The sequence below is a fragment of the Trichechus manatus genome, unplaced genomic scaffold (assembly GCF_000243295.1).
Source record: "Trichechus manatus latirostris isolate Lorelei unplaced genomic scaffold, TriManLat1.0 scaffold00070, whole genome shotgun sequence".
Taxonomy (NCBI): Eukaryota; Metazoa; Chordata; class Mammalia; order Sirenia; family Trichechidae; genus Trichechus; species Trichechus manatus.
Window position 1 is genome coordinate 13,082,702 of NW_004444006.1, and position 8,196 is coordinate 13,090,897.

An 8,196-nucleotide genomic window follows, 5' to 3' on the forward strand; every position below is an offset into this window, starting at 1 on the left:
CCACTCTGTAGCTATCCTCGTTCTCTGTTCTGTGTCCGTTTCTTATTCCATTCGGTGCTTGGTTGAGTTCTTTATCCCTTTTGTTTGACGCTTAGGATTCCAGGATTGATAGTTGTCTCTGTTTTACTTAGTTTTTCAGGTCTTTGCTGGGAAGGGACAGTGTAGTGCTTCTGTCTATAGTGCCATGTTGGCTCTGCCTCCTGCCATGCTTTTTTTTTTTTTCTTACAGTCAATACTTATTTGGATTTTCCAACATGATTTACTGGTTTCTTTACTCTGAAACACATGGAGTTGCCATGAGTCGGACTCAACAGTAACGAGTTCTTTTTTTTTTCTTGGTTTTGCTCAACTTTGCATAATTACATCACACTTCTTACTCTGGCTTCAATTTCAGTCTTGCTGGAATGCATCCTTTAATCGTTCTTTTACTGAAGTTGTATATGTAGCAAACTTTGAACCTTGGTGTGCTTGGAAATATATTTATTTCATTCTCACTTTTGCATAACAGTTCAGCTGAGTATCAAGTTCTAAGTTGAAAGATTATTTAATTAGATATATTTTCTTGGCATAAATTTTCTTGTTACTACACAGTCTGGCTTTCTTTTTTGGCTGTGAGATTCCTTGTATGCTTTGTGATTTTTTTACTGTAGTTTCTCCTTTAAGGAGAGTTGTTTTCCCTAAGAGTTCTGCATGTGCCCTGGGTTGTAGAAGTGTTACTACAGGACAGTTTTGGGTTTGTTTCTGCAGAGTTCCTAGAATTTACCAGTTTGAGACTAGTTTTTACTCTTTTTTTTTAAGTTTTTGTTTTCCATACCTTATGTGTAATATGTATATGAACCTATAACCTTAAACAGAGCAGATTTTTCATGGAGGACTCTTATTTTCACCCACAGCTGAGAATGGGTTTTCTGCTTACAAGCCACATTCCTAGGATAAATGCCAGAATTTTTCTATTACTTCTTATTGCAGAAGTCCAATTCCAGCTCACTACTCACACACACACACACACACACATAAACACACAAAAGCAAAGATGTCACTTTGAGGACTAAGGTGCTCCTGACCCAAGCCATGGTGTTTTCAGTCACCTCATATGCATGCAAAAGCTGGACAATGAATCAGGAAGACCAAAGAAGAATTAATGCCTTTGAATTATGGTGATGGAGAAGAATATTGAATATACCATGGACTACCAGAAGAATGAACAAATCTGTCTTGGAAGAAGTACAGCCAGAATGCTTCTTAGAAGTGAGGATGGCAAGACTTCGTCTCACTTGCTATGGACATGTTATCAGGGGGATTAGTCCCTGGAGAAGGATATTATCCTTGGTAAAGTAGAAGGTTAGCGAAAAAGAGGAAGACCTTCAAAGAGATGGAGGCAGATCTGCCTCAAAATACCTCTTTAAAGTGTCAAAAAACAAAGATGTCACTTTAAGGACTAAGGTGCACCTGACCCAAGCCATGGTGTTTTCAATTGCCTCATATGCATGCAAAAGCTGCACAATGAATAAGGAAAACTTAAGAAGAATTGATGCCTTTGAATTATGTTGGCAAAGAATATTGAATATACCACGGACTGCCAAAAGAATGAACAAATCTGTCTTTGAAAAACTATAGCCAGAATGCTGCTTAGAAGCAGGGATGGCAAGACTTCATCTCACATACTTTGGATGGTCAGTGAAAAAGAGGAAGACCCTCAACAAGATGGATTGACACAGTGGCTGAAACAATGGGCTCAAGCATAGCAGCGGTTGTGAGGATGGCGCAGGACTGGGCAGTGTTTCGTTCTATTGTACATAGGGTGGCTATGAGCCAGAACCAACTCAACAGCATCTAACAACAACAAGAGCTGGAACCGACTTGATGGCACCTAACAAAAACTTATTCTGAAAAGAAATTGTATTTGAGAATAATGATATTGCAATGATAGATAAAAATACAAATGTCACGATTTCCACTCAGTAGGAATCATGTCCATTCCAACTCAGAGCCATCCTATAGGACAGAGTAGAACAGCCCCATAGGGTTCCTAAGGAGTGGCTGCAGCCGGAGCCTTGAACAAGCATTTTGCAAAAGAGGATATACCAATTGCTGATGAATATTAAAAAATGCTCAACTGTATTTTTGACTTTTTTTCTAATAAGTTTTACATATTTTTTATTCGTAAGCTTGTTTACATATTCTGAAATAAGTTCTTTGTTAGTTTATACATGTTACAAAAATCTTCTCCCACACTGAATCTACTGAAATGGTATGGATAGCTTTAAGTATAAAACTTTGGTATGGCTCTTGTCTCAGTCATCTGGTGCTGCTCTAACAGGAATACCACAAGTGGATGGATTTAGCAAAGAGAATTTATTCTCTCACAGTCCAGTAGGCTACAAGTCCAAATTCAGGGCATCAGCTCCAGGGGAACGCTTTCACCATCGGCTCTGGAGGAAGGTCCATATCATCAGTCTTCCCTTGGTCTGGGAGCTTCTCTGCGCAGGAACCTCAGGTCCAAAGGACGCGCTCTGCTCCCAGCACTGCTTTCTTGGTGGTACGAGGTTCCTACGTGTCTCTGCTCACTTCCCTCTTTTATATCTCAAAAGAGATTGTATTAAGACACTGATCTTGTCAACCTCATCAGTATAACCTCATCACAGTGATAGAATTTACAACACATAAGGAGATCACATATAATCTCATCATTGTGGTAGAGTTTACAACACATAAGGAAATCACATCAGATAACACAATCATAAATCCCGGGAATAATGACCTAGCCAAGTTGCTACACACATTTTTTGGGGGACACAATTCAATCCATGACAGCTTTCTCTCCTCTTTAAGCAGCTAAGCATCATATAAAACCTGTAAAAGGAGGTCAATTAATATTTATCGAATTCAATCATTGAAGAATATAGGAAATTTATTTCTTTGTGGAATATAAATGCTATACTCAACTTTGCATATACATTCCTGAAGGGTATGTATACAGATACAATGAAATCCTGACACAAATTCCAACATTATTTACTGAAATGGTAAAACTAACGACTGACTTTATGTGGAAAGGAAAGAGGCCTCGAATAGCCAAAGCAATATTAAAGAAGAAGAACTAAGTAGGAGGCCTCACACTCCCTGATATCAAAGACTATACCGCCACCATAATCAAACATCCTGGTTTGGTTCAATGATAGACACATAGACCAGTGGACTAGAATTGAGAACCCAGAAATAAATCCATCCATTTATGGACAACTAATTTTTGACAAGGGGTCAAAGTCCATTCAATGGAGAAGAAACGGTCTCGTTAATAAATGGTGCTGGGAAAACTGTATATTCACCTACAGAAAAATTAAAACAGGACCCATACCTCACATCATACACAAAAACTAACTCAAAATGGATCAAAGATGTAAATGTAAACCGAAAACTATAAAGGGCCTGGAAGAAAACTTAGGGAAAAACTATGGAACCTAATTTTTTAAAATAAGCTAACAAACATAATTACAAACGCACAAATAGGAGAAGACAAATTAATTACTGGTACCTCATAAAAATTAAAAAATTATGCTCATCAAAAGACTTTATCAAAAGAGTAAAAAGACAGCCTACAGAATGGGAAAAAACCTTCAGAAACAGCATATCTGATAAGGGTTTAATCTCTAAAATATATAGAAAACTTCAAAAACTCAACAACACAAAGACAAACAACTCAATTAAAAATGGGCAAAGTACATGAACAGACACTTCACCAAAGAGGACATTCAAGTGGCCAACAAACACATGAAAGATGCTTAAGATCATTAACCATTGTTGTTGTTAGGTGCCATCGAGTCATTTCCAACTCATAGCGACCCTATGTACAACAGAGTGAAACACCGCCCAGTCCTATGCCATCCTCACAATCGTTGTTACGCTTGAGCCCATTGTTGTAGACACTGTGTCAGTCTATCTCACTGAAGGCCTTCCTCTTTTTCACTGACCCTCCACTTGACCAAGCATGATGTCCTTCGCTAGGGACTGATCCCACATGATAACATGTCCAAAGTATGTGAGACGTAGTCTTGCCATCCTTGCTTCTAAGGACCATTCTGGCTGTACTTCTTCCAAGAGACAGATTTATTCGTTCTTTTGGCAGTCCATGGTATATTCAATATTCTTTGCCAACACCAAAATTCAAAGGATTAAATTCTTCTTTGGTCTTCCTTATTCATTGTCCAACTTTCGGATCCATATGAGGTGATTGAAAACACCATGGCTTGGGTCAGGCACACCTTAATCCTGAAAGTGACATCTTTGCTTTTTAACACTTTAAAGAGGTCTTTTGCAGCAGATTTACCAAATGCAATGCATGGTTTCATTTCTTTTTTTTTTTTAATTATTGTGCCTTAGGTGAAAGTTTACAGCTCAAGTTAATTTCTCATACAAAAATTTATACACAGAACGTTATGTGACACTAGTTGCAATTACTATAATGTGACAGCACACTCTCCCTTTCCACCCCGGGTTTCCCGTGTCCATTCAACCAGCTCCTGTCCCTTTTTGCTTTCTCATCCTGCCTCCGGACAGCAGCTACCCGTTTAGTCTCGTATCTACTTGAACTAAGAAACACACTCTTCACGAGTATTATTTTATGTTTTATAGTTCTGTCTAATCTTTGTCTGAAGAGTGGGCTTTGGGAATGGTTTTAGTTCTGAGTTAACAGAGAGTCCGGGGGCCATGTCTTCAAGGGTTCCTCTAGTCTCAGTCAGACCATTAAGTCTGGTCTTTTTACTAGAATTTGAGTTCTGCACCCTACTTTTCTCCTGCTCTGTCAGGGACTCTCTGTTGTGTTCCCTGTCAGGGCGGTCATTGGTGGTAGCTGGGCACCATCTAGTTCTTCTGGTCTCATGTTGATAAAGTCTCTGGTGGCCTTTTTGTCTCTTGGGCTAATATTTTCCTGTGTCTTTGGTGTTCTTCATTCTCCTTTGCTCCAGGTGGGTTGGGAACAATTGATGCATCTTAGGTGGCTGCTCCCAAGCTTTTAAGACCCCAGACGCCACTCATCAAAGTGGGATGCAGAACATTTCCTTAATAAACTTTGTTATGCCAATTGACCTAGATGTCCCCTGAAACCATAGTCCCTAGACCCCAGCCCCTGCTACTCTGTCCCTCAAAGTGTTTGGTTGTGTTCAGGAAACTTCATAGTTTTTGGTTTAGTCCAATTGTGCTGACTTTCCCCATATTGTGTGTTGTCCTTTCCTTCATCTAAGATCGTTTCATTTCTTGACTGCTGCTTCTGTGGGTGTTGATTGGGGATCCAAGTAAAATTAAATCCTTGACAACTTCAATCTTTTCTCCGTTTGTCATGATGTTGCTTATTGGTCCATTTGTTAAGATTTTTGATTTCTTTATGTTGAGTTGTAATCCATACTGAAGGCTGGAGTCTTAGATCTTCATCAGTAAGTGCTTCAAGTCCTCTTCACTTTCAGCAAGCAAGGTTGTGTCATCTGCATAACGCAGGTTGTTAATGAGTCTTTCTCCAATCCTGATGTCCTGTTCTTCTTCATATAGTCCGGCTTCTTGGGTTATTTGCTCAGCATACAGATTGAATAAGTATGCTGAAAGGATACAACCCTGATGCACACATTTCCTGACTTTAAACCACACAATATACCCTTGTTCTGTTTGAACGACTGCCTCTTTATCTGTGTACAGGTTCCTTATGAGCACAATTAAGTGTTCTGGAATTCCCATTCTTCAAAATGTTATCCCCAATCTGTTATGATCCACACAGTCAAATGCCTTTGCATAGTCAATAAAACACAGGTAAACATCTTTCTGGTATTCTCTGCTTTCAGCCAGGATCCATCTGACATCAGCAGTGATATCCCTCAATGCACGTCCTCTTCTGAATCCAGCTTGAATTGCTGGAAGTTCCCTGTCAGTGTACTGTTGCAACTGCTTTTGAATAATCTTTAGCAAAAATTTACTTGCTTGTGATATTAATGATATTGTTCAATAATTTCCACATTCGGTTGGATCATCTTTCTTGGGAAGAGGGATAAATATGGATCTCTTCCAGTCGGTTGACCAGGTAGCTGTCTTCCAAATTTCTTAGCATAGACGAGTGAGCACTTCCAACACTGCATCCATTTGTTGAAACATTTCAATTGGTATTCCGTCAATTCCTGGAGACTTGTTTTTCGCCAATGCCTTCAGGGCAGCTTGGACCTCTTCCTTCAGTACCATCGGTTCCTGATCATATGCTGCCTCCTGAAATGTTTGAACATCCAACAATTCTTTTTGGTACACTGACTCTGCGTATTCCTTCCATCTGCTTTTGATGCTTCCTGCGTCGTTCAATATTGAACTCCAGGCTTGAATTTTTTCTTCAGTTCTTTCAGCTTGAGAAATGCCGAATGTGTTCTTCCCTTTTGGTTTTCTAACTCCAGGTCTTTGTACATGTCATTATAATACTTTATTTTGTCTTCTCGAGCCACCCTTTGAAATGTTCTGTTCCGCTCTTTTACTTCATTTCCTCCTTTCACTTTAGCTACTTGACGTTCAAGAGCAAGTTTCAGAATCTCTCCTGACATCCATTTTGGTCTTTTCTTTCTTTGCTGTCTTTTTAATGATCTCTTGCTTTCTTCATGTATGATATCCTTGATGTCATTCCACAAGTCTTCTGGTCTTTGGTCATTAGTGTTCAACGAGTCAAATCTATTCTTGAGATGGTGTCTAAATTCAGGTGGGATATACCTAAGGTCGTACTTTGGCTTTCGTGGACTTGTTCTAATTTTCTTCAGCTTTAGCTTGAACTTGCATATGAGCAATTGATGGTCTGTTCCACAGTTGACCCCTGGCCATGTTCTGACTGATGATACTGAGCTTTACCATTGTCTCTTTCCACAGATGTAATCTATTTTGATTCCTGCATATTCCATTTGGGGACGTCCAGTCTCCGTTTATGTTGTTGAAAAAAGGTATTTGCAATGAAGAAGCCGTTGGTCTTGCAAAATTCTATCATGCAACCTCTGGCTTCGTTTCTATCATCAAGGCCATTCTAGGTTAATGAACCAGCACAAGCAAAGGCATAGAAAGGTGTATTGCAATATGATGAGAGGAATGTAGTGGCAGATGGGGCTTTAGAAGGACAGATAAGATTTGGGAGAGCTAAAAGTAATATTAGTAATAGCTAACGTTTACTGAGACCTTATGTTATACTAAGCGCACTGTATAATCTCATTTAGTTCTCATATCAACTCTGTGGTGTTGGTATTATTCTTAAGCTCATTTCATGGATAAGGAAATTGAGGTAAGGAGAGGTTAATAGCCTTAGGTCTAACAACAAGGAAGTCCAGCAAAGATTCAAATCCAAATATACTTTACTTGAAAACTTGTGCTCTTATTGACTCGACAGCAGTGGATTTTGGTTTTGTGGTCTTAACCACTAGGCTCTATGACTTAAGGAATTTGAAGTTTATTTTGTAAGCAGTGGGAGGCCATTCAGGAGGGGAGTTTATATGATTCAACTTGTGTTAGGTAGCTAACCTGTAACAGCGGAAAAGATGGATTGGAAGGGAGAGATTAGAGACAAGGAAACCAGTTAGGAGGTTATGGCAACAGTTCAGTTGAGAGGTGATGAGGAATTGAAATAGGGTAGGGACAGAGGAAATGAGGAGGAGAGGACAGATTTAATATTGTGGAGGTAGATTGGTCAGCATTTGGTGACTGCTTAGATGGGAATTGTGAAAGAAAACAAGGGGATTTCTGCTCAGGATGACTAGGAATATAGTGATGCATTTAAAAAGAGGGGAGACACACAGAGAAGAATAGGTCTTGGGGTATATGGTGGAGGTTGGATGGAAGAAGATAATGAGTATGGTGTGGAGGACGTTGCATTTGACGTGCTGGCAGAGCACATGGATAGAAATTGAAATTTGGAGTAACTATTTTTAAAGCTCTTCCATCACAAACACACAAGATTGCAGAATTTCAATTATAATCTCCATTTAAGTTGGGGTAATAACTCATTCATTTTACTCGACATTTTAAACCATAAATATCTGCTATGTCATAACTGCCACAATCTGAAGGGCCCAACACTAATCAGCTGCGAGTTGTGTCCAAGTGATTTAATTCATTATCTCATAATTTGCAGTACAATTCCTAGTGCCAGATATAGCCTCTCAAATGTTGGTGATGATATTGATGCTAATGAGTTTG